Source organism: Macrobrachium rosenbergii, chromosome 48 (assembly GCF_040412425.1).
Source record: "Macrobrachium rosenbergii isolate ZJJX-2024 chromosome 48, ASM4041242v1, whole genome shotgun sequence".
In the NCBI taxonomy this organism is placed as follows: Eukaryota; Metazoa; Arthropoda; class Malacostraca; order Decapoda; family Palaemonidae; genus Macrobrachium; species Macrobrachium rosenbergii.
The window spans coordinates 9,305,080-9,329,734 of record NC_089788.1 but is presented as its reverse complement, the minus strand read 5'-3'; the positions used below and the strand labels follow the sequence as shown (position 1 = coordinate 9,329,734).

The window sequence follows — 24,655 nt, the reverse complement described above, 5'->3', positions numbered from 1 at the left end:
CTTCCCAGTCTATATTAACTGTATTTTGTTATTTTCTGTGTATTCTCTTTCTTGGAAGCCTGTTCTTTTTGTAATATATGCCATTCTCTACCTGTCTCTTACTATTGCATTTATTTATATATCCATAAAATGACCTTCTTTTAATCTCATAACGTTGATTTTTTAGTTTTATTAGAAGAAAACTATTGAGATGGCTTTGTCTGTTGGTCCGCACTTTTTCTGTCCGCCCTCAGATCTTAAAAACCACGAAGGCTAGAGGCTGGAAATTGGTATGTTGATCATCCACCCTCCAGTCATCAAACATACCAAGTTGTAGCCTTCTAGCTTCATTAGTTTTCATTTCATTTAAGGTTAAAGTTAGCCATAATCTTGCTTCTGGCAACGATATAGGCTAGGCCACCACCGGGCCGTGGTTAAAGTTTCATGGCCCACGGCTCATACAGCATTATAGCTAGACCACCAAAAGATGGATCTGTTTACTATGGCCTTGATTATACGCTGTACAGAAAACTCGATTGCAGCGAAGAAACTTAGGCGCATTTTTTACTTGTTTAACGGCATGCCTCAGAGAGGGTCAGCTTCTTTCCTATATTATTTTATTATTATTCCTGTACATTTGCCAGCCGTCGTAAATTCAAGAGCGTCCGTCAGGTAGCGGGATAATATTCCTCATGCAAAACAGGGGTTACGTGTCTGGAAGCACACTTTGAAAGAGAGAACTTTATCCAGACTTGGGGGAGAAAATTGAATTAAGAAACCAACCACTACAACTCTCTCTCTCTCTCTCTCTCTCTCTCTCTCTCTCTCTCTCTCTCTCTCTCTCTCTCATAGCTCTTCGTTTGGTGAGTGGGTTCCGTTCTCAGCTAGCACTCTGCTGGCCGCGAGTTCGAATCTCCGACCGGCCAGTGAAGAATAAGAGGAATTTATTTCTGGTGATAGAAAAAAATAATTTCTCGCTATAATGTGGTTCGGATTCCACAATAAGCTGTAGGTCCCGTTGTTATGTAACCAATTGGTTCTTAGCCACGTAAAATAAGTCTAATCCTTCGGGCCAGCCTTAGGAGAGCTGGTAATCAGCTCAGTGGTCTGGTTAAACTAAGATATACTTAACTTTCTCTCTCTCATGCTCCCGACGCCATGTCTCTACCAATGTTCTCACCGTTATAGATATTTGTCAACATTCTGAATATTTTTCACTCAGCGGTTTTCATGATTTCTTATCGCCGTAGGTGTCATAAGCGTGTCATTTCATCGACATTGCCTTTCCCGACAAGATTTCTATCGGTTATTTCGGTGTCACATTGATGTCGTTGAATATTACGCGTTTTCTCACATCATCGTACTCCGAATTACGCATTTTTAAAAATTTTGACTGTTATTCCCCATTATTCGGCTTGTGTTATTCTTAAATTATCGGTTTTTAATACACGTATTTTTTACAGTTTCTACGTGTTTTACAGAAGACTGCGCATTTTTTTCTCAATCGCTGGACTTTTCTCAACGAGAAACCTGTTTATAACAAAATTATTCCATTCTCCATAAATTATCTAGTTTCATATTCAAAATTTTCTAAGTTGCATTATTTGTTCTTTCTTCGCCATTTTCCATTGCTCCAAAACTATTTATTTTCATAATCACAATTTTCTAAGTTGCATTAGTTTCGTTTTCTTTCTTCGCCATTTTCCATTGCTCCAAAACTATTTTCATGTTCGTTATTTTCTAAGTTGGATTATTTTGTTTTCTATCCTCACCATTTTCCATTTCATAATCATCATTTTCAAACGTGCATCATTTTGTTTTTGGGCTTCGCCTTTTTCCACTGCTCCAACTTTTTTTTTTTAACACACCTGAAGACACATATATGCCTCTCTGGCATATTACCTCCGCCATCTTTCCAATTGGCTTCTGGCGGACGAATAAACTGGTAGGGATTTCAAATCAAGGTCGGATAACGAACCGTAAGGATATTTGCCTTCGGTGGAAAGAGAGAGAAAAAAGTGATTGATATTGACCCATCTCTCTCTCTCTCTCTCTCTCTCTCTCTCTCTCTCTCTCTCTCTCTCTCTCTCTCTCTCTCTGCTTGCCTGCTTCTGTTTGAATTAGAAGTATCTCTCTCTTTCGCTCGGGTCTTTGATTGAAACTGGAAGGAAGGAACTCTCCCCCTACCTATCTTCTTTAATTGAAAATAAAATTAATTCCGTCTAACTTTTATTGAAATCTCTCTCTCTCTCTCTCTCTCTCTCTCTCTCTCTCTCTCTCTCTCTCTCTGAAATAAAACCAATTCTGTTTTTCTTTCCGTCTTACCCTGCTGGAATAAAACATACTCTCTCTCTCTCTCTCTCTCTCTCTCTCTCTCTCTCTCTCTCTCTCTCTCTCTCTCTCTCTCTCTTGGAAATAAAACCAATTCTGTTTTTCTTTCCGTCTTACCCTGCTGGAATAAAACATACTCTCTCTCTCTCTCTCTCTCTCTCTCTCTCTCTCTCTCTCTCTCTCTCTCTCTCTCTCTCTCTGCTGGGAATAAAACCAATTCTCTCCCTCGCTCTCAGCCTCTTCTTCTTCTCCTCCCTCTTCTTCTTCTTCTCCTCCCTTATAATAACCTGAAGCCGAAGCATATTTTGAAGGAGAAATTTTACGTGGCATAGTTTGCTTAGGTCGCTCCCAGCGACGATTTTTCGTTTTTGATCCCGACTTTTAATTTACTTAATCTAAAGCAAACTTTAATTAGCAAGCAGAGAATTTTGAAGTTGGGAGAGGAGGAGGCTGGATGAGGGAGGGAAAACTCCGGAGAACAAGGATGGTGGCCGAGGATTGCCAAACATTTCGGCTCTGTTTTCAAGAATTGTGGCGAAGATTATATATAGACCTGGGAGTAGTAGCGGTGTTTGTGCGGCCAGTGTAATAAGGTAGTGGTGTTTGTGGCCTAGTGATGATGATGTTTTTGTTTCAAGTGCATTTTTGTTGTTGTTGTTGCTATTATTATTATTATTATTATTATTATTATTATTATTATTATTATTATTATTATTATTATTATTATTATTATTATTATTATTATTATAATTACGTTGATGCTGTGGTATGCATGCTATCATCGTCAGCGCCAATTTTTCTTATTAATATTATCATTCTTAAAACCTCGAATATTCAAATTATAAATGAGCAGCAGTTGCTGTGGCAGTAATGAGCTAACTTATTGATGTCTTCATTATTATTATTATTATTATTATTATTATTATTATTATTATTATTATTATTATTATTATTATTATTATTCAGAGCACCTCTGTTATCCATTTACTATCAGATCGTTTAGAAAAATAACTATATGGGCTAGTGAAATCATTGTTGGTTGTCGGACGTTTAAAAGAAATTTCCGTCAAAATAAAACAATGTAGCGAAAATTATTCTATTCCTAAATTTATTTTTCTTATTTACCTCAATTTTCGTTAATGATTTCAGTGCCAGTGTTTGTGATATCTTGAAATCTATTTTTTCTGGTGTCCCTATGATTTTCATCCCCCCCAAAAAAACTCTTCACTAAATAACACGTAAATAAATAAAGCATAGCAATTAAGCAAGAGTGATAATGAATTCCGTAACGGGATGATTGGCGATAATAAAAGAGTAAAGCGTTAAGTTCACACAAAATCGTGCAATGGCCGCCGTCGCGAAAGTTATCGATCACCCAATTCCCAGCGAAAATTATGTAAACAAAGTTGTATCATTTTCCACAAGATTTTCCCGCAAGATCCCTCAAGTAATCAGTTCTCGCAGTTCGTCAGACGACAAGTTCTGATAGCTTCCAAAGCCAGTATTTTTACTTTTTTGTAAAAGAAAACTATAAAGATGGCTATTTGTCTGTCCGTCCGCACCTTTTCTGTCCGTTTCAGATTTTAAAATCTACTGAGGCTAGAGGGCTGCAAATTGGTATGTTAATTATCCACCCTCCAATCATCAAACATATCAAGTTGCAGCCCTCTAGCCTCAGTAGTTTTTATTTCATTTAAGGTTAAAGTTAGCCATGATCATGCGTCTGGCACCGCAACAACACAGGCCACCACGGCCGGCTGAGAGCTTCATACAGCATTTTACGCTTTACAGAAAATTCGATTGCGCCGAAGAAACTTCAGCGCAATTTTTACTTGTTTTTAAAGGCGTGGCTCTAAAAGTAAGACTTCGGAGACACCCACATTTCAGGTTATTCCAGTCACTAAATTATTATTATTATTATTATTATTATTATTATTATTATTATTATTATTAAAGATAGTTAAGTCCACAAGTCCCGACCTCAGGGACGTTACGTACCGTGTAGCTCGGGCCAAGGTACCTAAACTTAAAGTTATTTGTCCTTAAATTATGTGTGTGATTTTTTTTTCACACCCCTAAAAATATCCCCGTTATTATTATTATTATTATTATTATTATTATTATTATTATTATTATTATTATTATTATTATTATTATTATCGCGTAAAAAATATCCATAATTAAACACTGGAAATGAATTGTATTAATATGCAAAAGATAAAACAAAGATTTTTGAACACCTGGGCATGTTCCTTCTCAGTGTTCAAGTTAAAATTACCGTTAAAATTAACGTAAACACTGTTTATCACGATATTATGAATTTCTTAGCATTTATTATTATTATTATTATTATTATTATTATTATTAATTTAACAAGACTCGAAAGAACACTGCAAAGAACATTTACCTCCATCCACAGTGTTCCATTCAAGGAACACTGTTTGTGATACTTCTCCGGGATCGGGGAGGGAGGGAGGGAGTAGGTAGGGGGTTGACCATGTCGGCCAAATACGACGCAACCTCACATCAGCGCGAGGTCGAAAGGTTCCGGAAAACTGAAGTCATTTGGGCTAATTATGAAATTTGGTGGCTAATTGCATTTTTATCATTAGTTTTCGTAATTAGCTGGATATTAATTTGAGAGCGTCTGAAACGACCCGATTTGGTGTTCCGTCTCATCGTTGGTAATGGCTTAATTATTTATTGGTAATTAGAAGAAGTAGTGAGAGCTTAGGGGGAATATGGTTTATTTATTTTATTTCAGTTAAGTGCTACATCATGCGAAGTTTTTCCAGTTTGGATAGTTGCAATCGTTATTATTATCGTCATGAATTTTGAATATAGTAGACGTAGAGAAGGTTTGCCCTTATTTATATATATATATATATATATATATATATATATATATATATATATATATATATATATGTATGTATGTATGTATGTATGTATGTATGTATATATATATGTATATGTATACTTCTGTATTATCCATGTATATATACATATATATACAGCATATATATATATATATATATATATATATATATATATATATATATATATATATATATATATATATATATATATATGTGTGTGTGTGTGTGTGTGTGTGTATTTATGTAGAATGTACTCATGTATTATTGTATATACATATGTATGTATGTATGTATGATTAACGAAGCCACCTGAAGCTCTTTAAATTTAATATTATTAACTGAAGTAGTAATACGTCGTTACGATTTTTGGTACATATTAGATACCAACATCCAATGCTTAGTTCCTGCTAAGGGATTCCAGCACAGAAGAGCAACTTGTGCAGGCCATGGTAGTAACTTATTCTTAGTTTACCCCTAAATATATCTCGTTGACAGTAATCTTATATATCGAGACCAATGAGTGTGTGTTTTCTGGCGTGGAAACACAGACATTCTCCATTCCCTTTCCTCTTCGGATTTCAAAGAATTTCAATGCAAAGTTTTTCAAGAAATTTAGGAGTTGAGCATTCATTGCCGGGCCGATGTGCTTCCATGTAGATTTGCGCGGATTAAGAATTAAATAAAATCTTTTGCTTATTTTTGTTCACTCATCCCGTTGTTGGGCCGCTAGCCTTATAGAGCGTGTATCTTACGATGAGAAAGTGTTCGTGTATCCATTTTTGCACAGTAATAATAAATGAACTAAGCTATACGCAGATATTGATATGAGAGTCCTATCCAGGGTCTTGTTCTTTATAGAAATGATTATATAGATATAGATACAGGTGTAGACATATACCTTACCTCATGAGTTTTTCACTGAACTGTTCGTTCTTTATATCTTTATGTATATATATATATATATATATATATATATATATATATATATATATATATATATATATATATATACATATATATATATATGTATGTATATATGTATGTTTGTATGTATGTATGTGTTTGTGTGTGTGGGCGCGCGCTCTCAACAAAAATAAAAAAACACAGTACTTTAAGCAGAGAAGATAAATGACATTTAACGCCTACATCCTCATACCCTCAATGCTTCTTAACAAACTTTCATTGTCGTATTAAGTTCTCATAATACTCTTTTCTCTGAGAAGAAAAAAAAGAATCGTGGGATAATGACGGCTCATTTCTCCCATTATCCCCCCTTCACCCTCCTCCCCCCCTCATTCATTTCAGTCGTATTTCACGTATCTGTGTCCATAAGCCGATTACTTTGTAATACGATTATTCTTCTTCTTTTGCCATGTTTCAACGTATGGCTCTATTCCCTTTGGTTATCCGAAGATTTTCCTTCTTTATTTTCGTTTACTAAGTTTTTTTTTATTCGTGTATTCTCTTCTTCATTTATCTTTTGTCGAGAAAGTCTGTCTATTTTTTTATTTATTTTTTTTATAATTTGAAAAAATTTGTAAATTCTTTTTTTTCTGAAAATAATGCTCTTAATTATTTATAGCTATTGTGTTTTCATTGATGATACTGTTGTTTTCACTGATGATACTGTTGTTTTCATTGATGATACTGTTATTTTCATTAATGATACTGTTGTTCTCATTGATGATACTGTTGTTTTCTACTGTCCCCGCTTTTAATCTTAATATGGTGATTTTGTTTATGAAATATAAGATTGATGGACTTTTCCGTGGAAATACCTCGTTGAATATCAAGTGACATTTGATTAATGGGGCAGAGTCTGCTACCCCTAACACCCTTTGCTTCTAAAAAATAAAATAAAATAAAGTTTCTTTTTTTTTGTCCATGGATTATTTATTTTTATTGCTTTTGTCGACACAAGAAGTTGTTATTATTAGTATTCCTATCTGGTAATGTTTACCTTCCAGCCTCGTGTTTTAGATTGCATGCAACGTCGACTGGATAATATCTATACATTCGACATTAATATCCATGCGTTCGATATTATTATCCATACATTCGACATTAATATCCATACATTCGACATTAACATCAATACGTTCGATATTGTTATCCATACATTCTACATTAATATCCATGCATTCGATATTAATATCCATACATTCGACATTAATGTCCATACGTTTGATATTATTATCCATATAATCGACATTAATAGCTATATCTTCGATATTAATATCCATACATTGGACATTAATATCCATACATTCGACATTAATATTCATACATTCGACATTAATATCCGTATATTCGACATTAATATCCTTACGTTCGATATTATTAGCCATACTTTCGACATTAATATACATACATTTGACATTAATATCCATACGTTCGATATTATTATCCATGCATTCGACATTAATATTCATACGTTCGATATTGTTATCCATACATTCGACATTATTATCCATATATTCGACATTAATATCCTTGCATTCGACATTAATATCCATACACTCGACATTAATACCCACACATTCGACATTATTATCCATACATTCCACATTATTATCCATACATTCCACATTATTATCCATACATTCGACACCTTCAGCTTGATGATTAATGTTATGGCTACTAACATAGCCTTAAACCATGATGACGATTTATACTAATTAATTAATAATTCGACCTAGCACTGATGACCGTAATTGTTGCAACGCCAGTTCACATGGTTTATCAATGAGTCGTCATCCCGTTGATCTTAACTTTGACAAGCCATCGCCTCTTGCCAAGTTTTCCCGTCTTTTATTTTGGTTGTTGCGACGTCAGGCTATTCGTTATTTAAGTTGGTCGAGTTGGAAAGCAGTTTTGTTTTTTCATCCATGGCTCTTTGTCTGTCTGTCTGCCTGTCTGTGCGTGAGTTTGATATCTCAAGAAACGGTGAGACGATGCTGATGAAACATTAAATATATATATATATATATATATATATATATATATATGTGTGTGTGTGTGTGTGTGTGTGTGTGTGTGTGTGTGTGTACACATATATATCTAAATGTTTTTATATATATGATATATATATATATATATGTTTGTATGTGTATTTATATATGTATATATACAGTATATATATATAGTATATATGTATATATATATCCATATATATGTCTATATATGTATACAAATAGATGACTTTCTCAGGGTTTTTAATATTTGATAGAAATCAGGTCACGGTCAGACTTAATTTGCTACCATTGGAAAATTCACAGCCTGACGATTTAAATCGATTTCATTGCTCCCTGGCATGCTAAATATTTAAGTGGCCGTACTCAAGGTATTTAATAACTGATTACTCATTCTTGTGTCTGGCTTTGTAATCCTGAAATTCACAGTGGAGATATGCCCATGTACCAAAAGGATCCATTATAGCCACGCTGAACAAGTGACCTGATTATTAAAAACTTTGTGAATAATTTAATTGCTTATGTTTTCCGACCGACTTTTTTTTTTTTTAGTTTTCTGTAAAAGAAAAATATTGTGCCGGCTTTGTCTGTCCTTCCGCTCTTTATTCTGTACGCCTTCAGATCTTAAAAATTACTGAGGCTAGAGGGCTGCAAATTTGTATGTTGATCATCCACCCTCCAGTCATCAAACATACCTAATTGCAACCCTCTACCCTCGATAGTTTTTATTTTATTTAAGGTGAAAGTTAGCCATAATCGTGCTTCTGGCAACTATATAGGATAGGCCACTACCGAGCCGTGGTTAAAGTTTCATGGGCCGCGGCTCATACATCATTATGCCGAGACCACTGAAAGATAGATCTGTTTTCGGTGGCCTTGATTATACGGCTGTAGCGGCGCATTTTTTACTTGTTTATATCAGTTACATGAAAAAACTTACAAAACACCATCCACCATCCTCTTTAGTGCCTTTTCAGTGGACGGAATAATCAACAGTGATCACTAACTGTATCCAAGGAAGGGTGTGTAAAAAATAAAAAACAGGACTTTTTTGTTTGTCTCCGCCATGAAATCTTCGAGACTGGTCTGAGATCGATAGCTCACTGAATCCTCTCCGCAATTACTTTTCCACTTACAGCATCGACTTGCTTTCTTGTTATGGTGGTCGCTGGTATAGTGGTTAGTGTCTTGGTATGCCACTTAGATGTCATGAGTTCGCGCCTCCCCCAGGGCGATGAAAAAATCCCTGGCTTTGTATCATGATCAGTTACTGCCGCGGTATGGGGTCTTTCAAGTCAGTGGCCCCTGTGTGCTTGTTCTATGTGAATAGGTTTGATCTACTGAATAAAAATATAACATATTTATGACGTTATGCAAGAGAAGTTCTGTCGTTCAACAGGGATTTCTTATTTTAATTTCTTTCAATTATTTGATAACTGTTAATTAGATAATCATTCATTGCTCAGTATATTTCCGCTCATTAGTGTCGGGAGGAAGTCGTGTCCCTCCAGATTACGTGCAAGTTGATGATATTAATTAGTTTAGTGCCTTCCTAATGAATTCGAAAGGGAAGAGATTATTAGGTTGCACTGGATGTCATGATTTGCAAGCATTTGTCGAATATGCAGGCAGTTTGCTTTGATTTTTTTTAAATTTCGTAATTTAGTTTTTAGTTTTCTGTAGAAGAAAACTATTGTGCCGGCTTTGTCCGTCTGCTCTTTATTCTGTCCGCACTTTTTCTTTCCCCCCTCAAATCTTAAAAACTGCTGAGGCTAGAGGGCTGCAAATTGGTATGTTGATCATCCATCCTCCAATCATCAAACATACCAAATTTCGGCCCTCTAGCCTCAGTAGTGTTTAAAGTTTCATGGGCCGCGGCTCATACAGCATTATGCCGAGACCACCGAAAGATAGATCTATTTTTGGTGGCCTTGATTATACGCTGTAGCAGCTGTACAGAAAACTATTGCACCGAAGTTTCTTCGGCGCATTTTTTACATGTTCATAATGTTTATCGTAATTTGCTTGCCTATACGTTTTTTCACGATTTTATAACCTGCAAATCTTTATTTAAACTGCTTCCTTTAATAATAATAATAATAATAATAATAATAATAATAATAATAATAATAATAATAATAATAATAATAATAATAATGTCATTAAAAGAAGTTCCTCTTGGAAACTTAAATTGCCATGCACTTGATTTTGGCACGACAGACCCCCCCCAAAAAACAAAACAAAAGCAGGTTAGGAAAAAGACATAACCTTGTTTCCCCAAGAAGAAAATGAAAGACCCTCGACTGCTATTGTTACGAGTGTTATTTGTGTTATTGTTACGACAGAAACTGCAGCTTCGGAGTGCCCCGCCGACCTAGACTGGAACCTTCGTGTCAGGCAGTTTTGTCTCAATATGCTCTCTCTCTCTCTCTCTCTCTCTCTCTCTCTCTCTCTCTCTCTCTCTCTCTCTCTCTCTCTCTGTGTGTGTGTGTGTGTGTTAAGTATTAGAAAAGGAGTCACTTTGCTTTTGTATTTGTATTGGTACTCTGATATACTTCTTTCTCTCTCTCTCTCTCTCTCTCTCTCTCTCTCTCTCTCTCTCTCTCTCTCTCTCTCTCTCTCTCTGTTTTAAGTATTAGAAAAGGAGTCACTTTGTTTTTGGTGTTTGTATTGGTACTCTGATATACTTCTCTCTCTCTCTCTCTCTCTCTCTCTCTCTCTCTCTCTCTCTCTCTCTCTCTCTCTCTCTCTCTCTCTATTAAGCTCTAAAAAAAAAATCACTTTACTTTTAGGTATTTGTATTGGTACTCTGATATGCTTCTCTCTCTCTCTCTCTCTCTCTCTCTCTCTCTCTCTCTCTCTCTCTCTCTCTCTCTCTCTCTCTCTGATTTAAGTATTGGAAAAGGAATCACTTTGCTTTCGGTGTTTGTATTGGTACTCTGATATACTAAGCTCTCTCTCTCTCTCTCTCTCTCTCTCTCTCTCTCTCTCTCTCTCTCTCTCTCTCTCTCTCTCTAGAAAAAAATCACTTTTCTTTTAGGTATTTGTATTGGTACTATAATACAGTTCTGACGTTTCTGCTGCGTCGTAAGTTTGTTGTCTTTTGCCAAAACTGGCGATACGCTGTTAGACAGTCCTGTGAAAATGTTCGAGTTCCCCTCTTGCGTGTCTGTCGGACAAGGGTTGGGCTGACGTTAAACTCAGAATCAAGACACAATTCTCCTTCGTCTTTTTTATGCCTCAGAGACAGAGAAAGACGGAAAATAAAAAAAATAAGTATTTGTTTTATGCTTTATCTGTGATCACTTTTTCATTCCTCCTTATTGGGGACAGGGTGGGAGAGTGAATGCAACCCTTTTTTCATCCTTGACATTTGCAGAACAGCTCTTTCTGTTCACTTTTTCCTGACCTCACGATCACTTATGTTCTGATGGGGAGGTAAGTGGAAAGGTAAATGCTGAATTAATTTTTGTGTGTCTGTTTTTGAAATAGCTTTACAGTGTACGTGAATATTCGCACTCGCTCCCAAAGCACATCACAAGCTCATATTGTTGGTAATGAATTGTGTTGCTTAAGAATTAGAAAACGGTTTTATTCACGTGACATGTTTATAAATCATCTAGTTAACTATACAGTGGTAGTGTTTAAAACAAAGTATATACAGTATATATATATATATATATATATATATATATATATATATATATATATATATATATATATATATATATATATATATATATATATATATATATATATATATATATATATATATATATATATATATATATACAGTTTGCACAGAACCTCTCTATACATGTATCTATATATATGTGTGTGTATAGAACCTCTAGAGTGCATCATTCATGTAAATTTCAAAGATAAAATATACAAATGACTTCCATAAAAGTTTATCGATTTTTACAACACCCGTAGGGAATTCTTATCTTCCGCAAGCTCTGACTTACAGTTGACATCTCTCCAAATTGATGCGCGATGTTGGAGAACTCAGCCTTCTGACACCCATAGTGCATGATCCAATGGAAATTGCAAGCGCTGCCTTAAGGGTCTGTTTTGCTGGAGCCACTTCGAATGGAAGTAATAAAGTTAGTTTCCTTCCCTGGAAAACCGGTAACAAAAGCTGGTTGTACACTGCGACCTCAGTGAAAACTTATAAAGCTTCTTATTCCGTCTGGAATTGTCAGTGAGAGCAGCGAATCAGGTGTTACTGTGTGAATTACTATTGTCTTTTTCCGTCATGCGAACCTGGTTGATAGTATACATGAATAAACCACAAACCTGTTGTTTACTGCAATTTTACTCGTTTTCGAATTCAGTGATAGCTTAACCAAATAGTTGTTCTAAGGGTCATATTTTAGTCCGCGAGCCCCTATGTTGGTTACCATAACATTTGCAGCTTTTGTGAAAACTTGTCAGAAAGTCGCTGGAATGACCAACTTGCCTTTATTAAACGAAGTCGTTTTATATGCGTGATCAGGAAGTCAGTGTAATTGACTTCTTGTTGACTTTGTGAAGGCAGCAACGGTATCAAGATGAGAAAAGTTTTCAAATGAACCTTTTCTGGCTCATTAAATCAGTCAGTTATATGGACGCTTTGGCAGCGTTTGGTCCATGGAGCTAGTGGTACATATGTTAAAAAAGTCACGTCTTTTTCCAGTCTTCAGAAACAAGTTATTGATATTTTATGGTTCGTGCTTCCTGTGGTATGTCTGGCAAAAAAGTCATGGCTATAGTAGTTTCTATTTCTATTTTCATTAGGTAACTTATGACCAGAAGACAATCGAACTGCCGAGATAAGGTCCATTAACCCAGCATGTGATTGACTTTGCCCGAAAATAGCAGGAATTTTGATATAGTGTAGCTGCCAGTACCTGGTTCTTGATCCCAGGTCAGTGATTTACAAAGCCAGCAGATACTGGCAATTTCCAGCCTCACATTTCTCATTTTGTGACAATTACAAATCACCCCGTAGTCGGGTAGTGCTATCCGTGCACCTCACGCGGTGCACTGTAGGGATTACCTAAGGTTCTTTGCAGCGTCCCTTCGGCCCCTAGCTGCAACCCCTTTTATTCCTTTTACTGTACCTCCGTTCATATTCTCTTTCTTCCATCTTGCTATCCACCCTCTCCTGACAGTTGTTTCATAGTGCAACTGAAGGTTTTCCTCCTGTTACACCTTTTAAATCTTTTGACTGTCAGTTTCCATTTCAGTGGTGAATGACCTCACAGGTCCCAGCGCTGGCTTTTGGCCTCATTCCAATTACAGATCAGGAAGTCCCTTTAACTACCACTCACTATTTTCCTCTCGTTGTCTTAAACCTAATTAAGCCCCAGCTGAGAACAGTAACTCGACATGTTCTGTAAGGGACTTAACCATTGCGACACTGGATTGGACTTTGAAGATGAGAAGGAGCTCCCTTTGACAGCCAGTTAATTCTCTCTCTCTCTCTCTCTCTCTCTCTCTCTCTCTCTCTCTCTCTCTCTGTGTTTTTTTTAAATTCATAATTTCGCAGTGGGTGGTATGTGCATTTCTGCTATGGAAATATAATTCGTTTTCTTCGGAAACTTCCTCCAAAAAAAATTGTTTTTCTTTCAAAATGTTGGAGGACTGAAAGTGAAATTAATGTCGGAGGTGTATTTTTCGTGATGAGCCCCTTTCGTTACCCGAATGTCAGTAAGAGTTGAATGCAGTCAGCCTTTATTTCCGTCCAATTTTGTTGTGCGACGGTAACTGGATTACGGAAGGAATACTTGGCAGAGTTTTCGTCAGTGTGCCGAGGTAGAAAGCTGTATTCGTTTTAAAGTATTTTTATTCTAAGCTTTTGATCACGTAAAAGGATGACGAAATATTAAATCTGTAGCAGAAGTATTTTAATGGTATTTTTGGGAAGACTGGGATTACCCATGTTGCGTACGTTCACTTATGCTTTTTTTTTTTTTACGCCAAATTAGATTGCAAATTTTTTGTTTAATTCTTGTCGTCAGTGAGAAAGGGCTTTTGATTAGTTATGGGTTTCAAAGGCTTTGTTTTGAAAAAGGGGAGGGACCGAAAGTGGAAGAGGAAATTGGTAAAAATAATAATCCCTCTTTAAAGAATAAAGGAGAAAGGCAGGCATTGGTAGCAGGGAATTAGGTCATTAAATCCTCTCCTGAGATGGTAGGCTAATTATCTCATTCTCTCAATAGGGACCGGTATTATCTCAGAGAAGAGATAATACTGGCGTGTGATTTGTACTCTTATCTCCGGACTAGCAGTTTTAGTGTGTTAGTTTCAGTAGCTTTATAATGATTTGAATTGATAAACAGTATTAGCGCCTTACTAAGCCAGACAGACAGACAGAAATTCATACGAGTCGAGCTGAGATAATGTAATGAAAGAGAGAGAGATAAAGGAAATCAGTCATCTTTTATATTCTGCTGGAAAATTGCCTTAGACAGACTATAGATTCATAAGTGTCAACCTCAGTACCTTTATAGAATTTATAATCACATCTTGTTGTTTCCCAGTTGGCACATTTTTTGTTCATCGTGAAATGGAGAATATATCGATAACTGAGATGTCAGAAGAACCTTCTAGTAAACTCCCAGACGTTGTACTTATCATGGTTGAAACAGCTGTGAGAACTTGATAGAGTGCATTACCAGAAATTTGACCCTTAACATAGGGGGCCAAGTAGAATGTTAATAGTGGTCTAATACTACTTGACAGGCTGATGAGTAACTTCATGGGCGGGTCTTTCGCTTTGCCTAGCATCGAAGGTCCCGAAGAGAGAGAGAGAGGAGGACGTATTTGTAGTTTGCTTAGCACATTTTCCAAAGAGTTTGTCAAAATGTTATCATCATTACTTGGGTTGAAATCGTTACCAAATGCATAATCCTGTTATTCTATCAAAATTCAATATAAAATTTCATGGCTTTCGTGTTTACAAATTCTGACAGTGACAAATAGGAAGCATTGTTACATTGTAAGTAGCCACATCTAGCGCATGCGCTATGATTTTATTGTGAATGACGGTGGGCATACGGAACTCATTAAAGATGAATTCTGCCCTAAACTTCTTTTCTGTGAAGAAGAGTGTTGGGTATAAAAATCAGGTCATATACAGAAGCTTGACACTGAAAGTTTAGAACACACTTGTTCTATTGCCATAAATGTTTTATTAAAATAATTATTGCATTTCTTTTCATGTAGATGAGTTTTAGTGCAAGGATTCAATTCATCATCGCATGAGAACATTAAAACTTTAACGAGAATGTAAAATAGAACTACTCAGGATAAACTATAAAGATAAACTATAAACAAAAACCAGATAGGTCATTCTAGCTGTTACAACGTGTCCACAAACAGTAGACTTTGTAATTGAAGGATAAAACAAAGGGCCCCATTTTTTAATGTAAAAATCCCGGAAGCAAACAAGTTGTCAGTGTGGAGTTGTTACTGTTCAAGGAAGAGTGGGGTTTCCATGACTACCACATAAACAGGGGAAAGGCAAGGAGGAGGATTATGAGATTTGTAAAAAAATATCAGAAAACTAGAAACTTATACTCGCTTGAAAGGAAGACATTTTCTAGATAGTCCACCAACCAAAGGATTTGGTCTCTAATTAGTTTGTTTTATAACATTTAAAAAAAAAAACAGGAAAATGGATAGAGCTAAGGATACTCGAGTGTACCCTCCTGTAAGAGACTGAAAGGCAAGCCCACTGGCTGTGGTGTAGGTCAGGGTTTGAATTCACAGTATGACAAGAGCGTTCAGAGACCTCAAACCTCTGACAAGAGAGCAAGCCATATCCCCAACTAAAAAGTCCCTTATCCAGGTCTTGTTTCTTGGTAAAATGTGCGTCAAAATCCACCCATAAGGTAATGATCCTAACAAACTAACTGAACTAATAACAAAACCTCCTAGGCTGTAATTACGGTCACCACTCGGTGCATGACCTCCAAGTAGATCATCTAAACTGAAGAATTAAATTGAAAATAGGAAATATTGGACGGTAAAAATTACGATTTTAGCACATTTTTACCTCTAGATAATTTACGCAAGCTTGAACTGTATGTATCTAATCAGTCAGGATATTTTTTTTATTTTGGGACATTTTCTAATGAAAACGTTAAATTTGACAGTATTGGAAGGTGTATTTGCTCAAGTCTGAACCCTTAGATCTCTAATCAAACGTTCGCAAACTCCACTACACACTTACTTCCAATAAGTTCGGGACACAGAAGCTTTGATGGCTCAGTCAATTTAACTTGGTTCACCGTTTGGAATATCCGATTATTATTATTATTATTATTATTATTATTATTATTATTATTATTATGCATGTGTGTATAGTAACGAATGGCATATATTACCTCGAATTGACTGAAGCTAATTTGGAAAATAAATATTGTTAATTACTATTTAAGACTGAAAATGGCTCTGGTACCGGATCGAATTTCAAAAATAGATTTATTGGAAAACGATCTTTTATTTATGAAGTGAATTTAATCGTTCCGAAAAAGATTTTCCTACATCTTGGCGTGATATCCATCCACCCTTCGTAAAATTTGAGAAATTTTGGAGATTGGCCCCCACGTGGTCATCAGGGGTCTGCAAATCGGAAATCCGCGTTGGATTACACGGTAGGGCGACTCTTTCCTTATCTTTAATTCGGAGCTGTGGAGTTCTCTTTCTGCTTCTGTTCTTCATGACACTTATGAACTTTTTTCCTTCAAGGGAAAGGAAGGTCTGTCTCTCTGAGTGGTTAAAACACCAGTCTTCTCCCTTCCTTTGCCCTTTGCCTTGTTTGCTTCGGCCCTGGGCTGGAAAGGTGTATCAGGTTGCCTGTCCCGTTGACCTACAGATAAAAGAAGTCAGTATTAGTAACCAGTATGATAAAGTTGCTTGTAAGCCTCATGACAAACTCGTTTAGTGCTCTCATACACCAAGCAGTTTCACGTGCTTCATGTTGGTCCTACGAATTATTACAAATATGAAAGAATACAGTATGTTTACACTTGTTTCCATACCCAGTATGCACTAGTGTGTTTATTCCATTGCTATTACCTATTCCGTGATTATTTAGCCTATCTAGCCTAACCCGGATTAAACCAAGAACAGCAAGGAGAGCGGGAGCTAGGAGAGAATTCCACAGCCTAACATTAAACCAGAAGATCGTTGATTTCCGCAGCTCAGCGGAGCTGTGGCTGGAATAATACCTGTACAGAAAGTGAGTGAAAGATCAGCCTCCTGCCGAAGAGGCTCCAGAGAAGAGGCGATTTACCTGATTTCTTTTGATATACTATTGTCCGGTAATTGGAACTTCAAAGGTTCAAGCGGAGATGCAGTGCATTACTACTCTAATGCTATTCTCTTTGCATTTTAATACATTTTTATCTATTTATTAATTATTTTTTTTAATAAGTCCTTTACCTTCTCCTTCTTCCTGATGAGCACCATATTCTTTGGAAGCTTGACTTTCAAGTCGGTGGCCCCTGTTGGCTTGTTCCATATGAATAGGAGTCATCTTCTTAATAATAATAATAATAATAATAATAATAATAATAATAATAAATAATAATAATAATAATAATAATAATAATAATAATAATAATAATAATAATAATATAATAATAATAATAATAATGCAGATTGAGAAATAGGAAAGTAATATTCGTAATCGGAACGGCTAAGGCAGTATATTGTTTTAACAAATAAAATATAGAAAAACCAAGAAACTCAAGGTTTTAGAATCACATTTTGTCATCTGAACTACGTGATCTCCCCGAGACACGTTTTGGAGAAACCCGAAGAGCCGAAATGCTGTTAGAAATAGGAGATTGGATAACGTTCCCGTTGAACAGAATCGAGAATCTGGAAGGGAGGGAAGGCGGGGAAATAGGTGAAAAATAGTGTTGGAGGCGTGAAATTGTCGAATTTAGGTCATCCCCATTCAGATAATGTTGTCAAAATCCGATCTGGTAGACAAAGAGGGAGCGTTTCGGGCACATCACTGAGTTAATTTTAGGTATAAGAAGATTTCTGTGGTGCTTTTAGATACTCGTAGATTTTTTGTAGTTCTTGTCGATACTGAAAGGAATTATTTTCATTCTCTGATAATGGGAAAGTTTTTTTTCATAGTCCTTACTGGAAGTTTTGAACGACCAAAGACATTGTAGTTTTTATGTGTGGGTGTGGGGGGCCATTTTCTGTGTGTGTGTGTGAACTTGTGTGTTTGTGTACTTGTGTCTTTGTTTGTGCGTGAGTGTATGTGTTAGTGTGCGTTGTTAGCAATCAATGACAGTTATTATGTGTGGTTAAGGGGGCCGTTTTGTGTGTGTGTGTGTTTGTGTGAACGTGTCCTTGTGGTTGCGTGGGTGTATGTGTTTGTGTGCGGATATGCAATTCTCGATTTAGGCGCTGGTTTTAAGTTTATCGAGCGCGATGTAGATACCGAGGAAGGCGGGGTTGGGGGGCGGGATGCGGAAGATAGGAGGAAGGTATGAAAGGGCATTGTTTGAAAGAGTGAGTCAGTGATGGAGAGCTTGCCGGAAGACACCTCCTCCTCCTCCTCCTCCTCCTCCTCCTCCTCCTCCTCCTCCTCCTCCTCCTCCTCCTCCTCCTCGTTTCTCCTTTTCTTCTCCGTCTTCGGTGGGTGCTTTTGAAGTCTATTGTGCAACATGGATTTTTCATGATGTTACAGATATGACGAGAGAGAGAGAGAGAGAGAGAGAGAGAGAGAGAGAGAGAGAGAGAGAGAGAGAGAGAGAGAGAAAAGAGGCTGTAGGAAATATAAAAAAAAAAGATAAAATGACACGAGCACTTATGGAGAGACGTTGAGAGAGATAGAGAGAGATGAGATATATGCTCATGGAACTGTACTGACTGAAAGCAGTGGATATTTAGGGCAACAGTTTTTCTCTTGAGCTGAAAAAAAAAAAAATAGGGAAAATTTTGCTGCCTTTTTCCTTTTGGGGTAAAAAGATACACAATTCCTGAAGAAAAAACATTCCAGTAACTAAAACCAATAATTACAAAAGACCGTCTTTGGAAATTTAAGATTAAGAGTTCGGTGTTGCATGAGAAGAGCATCTGAGACCCAAAATAGGAACTGCACCTTTCTTTCCCCAGTTCCGAGTTGCAAGGTGAGAGAGAGAGAGAGAGAGAGAGAGAGAGAGAGAGAGAGAGAGAGAGAGAGAGAGAGAAAAATGCTAGCCATCCAAAAGACACATCTCTTGGTACCCAATAATTGTAATGAAAGGAACCATCCGGATTCTCTTGTAGTGCTTCCGTTTCGTCTTCACACGTTGGTTCTTTATGCTTTTACAATCTCCTCTCTATACTTTTTCTCGCATTTATATTTCTCTTCAGTCTCTTCTACCTCTCCTCTATCTCAAGGGAATTAGCAAATTGAAGGCCTTGGAGCCAGGTTCGCTCACTTTGTGAGTAAATTCTAAGTTTTTCACTTATTGTCTCCCATTTTCTGTCACTCATGGAGTCAGGTGTCAAACTGTCGAAAGTTTTCTAACATTATTTATGAATTTTCGTATTTGTAGGTGATGGAAAGAAAACCGGTTTTGGCGGAAACAAGTCTTCACAGAGTTAGTAAGACTTAGGAATTATTCCTTAGTTTTTGGGAGAGACTTATTTGTATAGTTCAGTTTTCTTCCTTAAAATGTTCGTTCTTTTATTCGACTACGGTCCTTTCTATCTCTCACACACATAGAGAGAGAGAGAGAGAGAGAGAGAGAGAGAGAAATAATTCATTAAGGAAAAGTACCCGATAGATTGATCTCGAAAGCCACAGCCGACTGACCATTCCTTTTAAAGAGCAGAGCTATAGAGGTACGCTGGGTGATAAGAAATTCATGAGATTGCAGGTCTGTGTGAATGAGTCCCTGTGTTGATCCATTCTGTCTAAAACAACAGGAATGAAGCTTGGGGAAAAGTGGTGGCATACAGAGAAACTGCTCTTGGAATCATCATCTAAGAATGGTATATTTTAATATGAGAGAGAACTAGCGTTTCCCGTTGAACAGCTGGTGGCTACAGAGTAGGTACTTGTTGATAAATTAAGCTGGCTTTGTTCCAGCAAGGGCCCTTGATCTTTAATCCAGTCGGCAAGTGTCGTACTTGTAGCGTGATGTTTAGTTCAAGTTCTTTCTTTATCTGTGAGCTGAAGAGGTATTTCAGTATCTAAATATTATTTAGAATCTCCGTATGGTTACCCGTTTTCTGTTTAGCTTTCATAAAAGGTTATTTGTGACAAGCTTGATGGCGCGCGCAAACTTCGGCCCGCCGTCGCTGTAGTTTGCACGTTCCCTGCACTCCACATATCACCCCGGGGCGGACAAACAAGATCCACTCGGCTGTTATTATTGTAGATGGGTGATAATGTTATCGCTGTGAAGAAAAATCCCTAACAGAAGACTACGAGGAGACAATATAGGGCGTTGTATAGCTTCCAAAACACCTTCCTAGCTGCTGCTAAGCAACGTTTAATGCTACAGTATATGTGAAGGTAATGACGGGCTAGGAAAGTTCTCTGATTAATGAGTGAAAGTATTTGTAAGATTGTCGTATTATTGGGAGGACTGTGTGTATATATATATGCATACATATATATATATATATATATATATATATATATATATATATATATATATATATATATATATATATATATACTGTATATATATATATATATATATATATATATATATATATATATATAAAAACTGAATCACGAAAATAGGGAACGTGATGAATATATAAATAAAGGCAATGACTGCTAAGTAAAGGACAATAAGTCGAAAGGCCTAGCACCACTCCGTTGTTTCTCTTTCCTTCGTGGTATTGCCTTTTATATATATATATATATATATATATATATATATATATATATATATATATATATATATATATATATAAAACAGTTGTACAAGAGTACTATTAAGTATCCTTGGTAAAGAGAAAATTATATGGAATTGTATGTTAGTTAGATTACTTGATGGATGTGCAAATTGATGGATAAAATGGTGAGTTGAGAAGAATAGAGGGAAGTATATCTGATAATTGTCTGGTTGAAGCGAAAGCGACAGTAAATTGAAGGTCCAGTCGGAGAAGAAGACTTGTAAAATTAATGTAAAGGTGATTGCAAGTAGGTTTTTATGAAGGAAGTGAGAATAGCAAAAAGAAAAAGGATGGACAGTGGTTTAACTTTGAAAACACTGAAGTGGAAGGAGTATAATTTCAAGAGCATACAAAATTCAAGGATGAGGGATCACCTAATCGGTGTGGGAGTGTGTAGGTGTAGAGCAGTGGAGGTTGTTACAAGCAGTAAACGGTGGGATGGTGAAGTGGAAGGTTTAGTAAGTTAAAGTTATAATATTTGAATTACAGGTGCAAAACAGACATGATCACGCAACAGGAAAGCAAGAGGGTATGACTAAGGTATTGGAGGACAGTGTGAGTGGCAAAAGTCGGGCATAATGAACATTTACATGAAATTTTGAACTGATGCTACTGGGGGAAAATGAATGAATGGAACACTTTTTTTTCATAACAAATGCCATTATGTCAATTTTACTTGTAGTTTTGAACTAATTTGTTCTTGTTTTGTAGTACTGTAGTATCCCTTTCGTGTGTTTTGTCAGATTTATTTATCGTATCGTTCGCTTCTTGAATTTGGAATTTTGTGTTTCTTGATTAGACATCGATACTGTTCTCAGTGATCCATATGAATGTGTGGGCATGTTGAATAATAATAATAATAATAATAATAATAATAATAATAATAATAATAATAATAATAATAATAATAATAATATCCGTTCTAGTATCGCTGCGAAAGATCAATTTTATTAAAAAATGACTGTGAAAGCCAAAGAAGCACTGAAACATTACAACTTGTTGATTTTCATCTTCTAAAGTAATGTGACCATCATCATTCCATCGATTAGACAGACTAAAAAAAAAAGAAAAAGCGTCGAGATACATAGATAGACAGAAGAGACGGAGTCCAGGGAACATCAATAAGATTAGCTACATCCATTAGTCTAATTATAAGTCAGCCAGGAGTTGAATGTAGGTGAATCACCGCCGTCCTCCTCCTAACGCCTCCAGAGACCTTCTTTTCTGATGCCTCGTGGCACTTTTGACTTGACTGTCAGATTATAAAGAAAAATGTAAGCATCGATCGCCCAGTTTTCTGTGTTTGTTTGTTGTAGGTTTCCTCACAAGGTAAAAAGTATTCTGTGTAGCGTAAATCTTGCGTCGTACTCCGTCTTGATGCAAGATAAATAATGAGTTTTTATGGAAAATCCTTTTTTGATATACATAAGCAGTTTGTTAGCATATGTCCTCGGGAGCAGTTACTGTCTATATTTGTTGCTGAAAGGGACTGGTTTTAGTTTTATGTAAAAGAAAACTATTGTGCCGGTTTTGTCTGTCCGTCCGCACTTTTTTCTGTCTTCACGTTTTCTGTCCGCCCTCAGATCTTAAAAACTACTGAGGCTAGAGGCTGCAAATTGGTTTGTTGATCATCCACCCTCCAGTTATCAAACATACCAAATAGCAGCCCTCGAGCCTCAGCAGTTTTCTTTCTATTTAAGGATAAAGTTAGCCATAATCGTGCTTCTGGCAACGATATAGGACAGGCCACCACCGGGCCGTGATTAAAGATTTCATGGGCCGCGGTTCATACAGCATTTTACTGAGATCACCGAAAGATAGCTCTATTTTCGGTGGCCTTGATTATGCGCTGTAGCGGTTGTAAAGAAAACTCGATTGCGCCGAAGAAACTTCGGCGCATCTTTCACTTATGTTTGTTAACGACAATGTAATGGGCACTTAATTAAATCTAGCAATAGTTCGTTTTCCAAAGGACGTTCTCTGAGATGATGGGAACGAGCGGACGATTTTGATGCACGTGTTTTTTCAGTGGCAAACGCAGTTGATCTGTGACAAAATTATCATTGGCCAAATAGAAAACCTCGTTTAGAAATTAAAGTAAATGTTGACATACAATTTCTTATAGAAATAATGTTTTCAACGGAAAGCTGTTACCCGAAACAAGATGATGATCACTGCCACTTTCATATTTTCATTGTATTCGCTAGTTTTATATATGTACAAATATATATATATATATAATATATATATATATATATATATATATACTGGATGTATATACACATATATATATATATACATATATATACACACGGGTACACACATATACGTTATTATATAAACGTACATACGTACATATATATATGCATACATACACATTTAGACATATATGTACATATATACATACATAGACACGTACGTATGTGTGTGTGTATGTGTATTAAGGCAAGAAATGTAGAGGCTGAAGACTGGAAAGTGGGAGTATGGCGGATTACAAGGGAGATGTTATGTACATATTTGCTGAAATGAGTTACTAAAAATATTCAGGTAAAAAAATTTCCTTTGTATAACGCTGACGGTGAATAGAAGAGCTACAGGGGCATGGATTTGCGTAGTTGTAAACGTATGGAAGGATTTTGGCTGAAAACATAGGGCAGATAACAGAAGCGCGGTGTACTTATAGACTAGGGAGTCTTTGGAACGAGTGTTAATTATGAAAGAGGTGTGAGAATTTTGGGAATTCAGATAAAGACTTACATGGACATAGAAAAAACTACGATATAAATGATAGGGGTCCATTGTGAAGGGAACTGAGTGTGTATGATGATGATAGATGAAGTGGATAACAAGTTTTTATGATAGAAAACAAGTAAAAAATGAGCCAAAGTTTCTTCGGGGCAATGAGTTTTCTGTCCGGTGGTGGCCTCAGCCACGGCCCATACAACTCTTAGCCGCGGCCCTTGAAACTCAACCACGGTTGTTGGTACCTATAGCGCTGCCAGGAGTACGATTATGGCTAACATTAACCTTGAATGAAATAAAAACTACTGAGGCTAGAGGGCTGCAATTAGGTATGTTTGATGATTGGAGGGTGGATGATCAACATAACAATTTGCAGCCCTCTAGCCTCAGTAGTTTTTAAGATCTGACATCATCTGAGGGCGGACGGACAGACAAAGCGGGCACAATAGTTATCTTTTACAGAAAACTAAAAGGTGTGTATTTGTGTGTAAATTGGAGTTACTAGTATGGTGTAAAGGATTGTTTGAGACATAAGGAGTTCTTTGTAGTTGATTAATCGTTGATATAGTTGTTGAAGAATAGCCATGCTATTGACACATGTGTTATTGTTTTATTGAGCTATCCAACATTGCATTTACATTGTAGCTTATATATATATATATATATATATATATATATATATATATATATATATATATATATATATATATATATATATATATATATATATATATATATATATATATATATATATATATTGTAGCTTATATATATATATTTATATGTATATGTATATATATACATATATCTATATTGAATCTGATGGTCACTTTTTAC

At 36.2% G+C, this 24,655-nt stretch overlaps 1 protein-coding gene across 2 annotated transcripts in view; it reads left to right on the top strand.

Annotated features, from left to right (window-relative positions):
• Positions 1-24,655, top strand: part of LOC136831246 (1-phosphatidylinositol 4,5-bisphosphate phosphodiesterase epsilon-1-like) — a 417,095-nt gene that overhangs the window by 29,363 nt on the left and 363,077 nt on the right. The window lies entirely within an intron of this gene.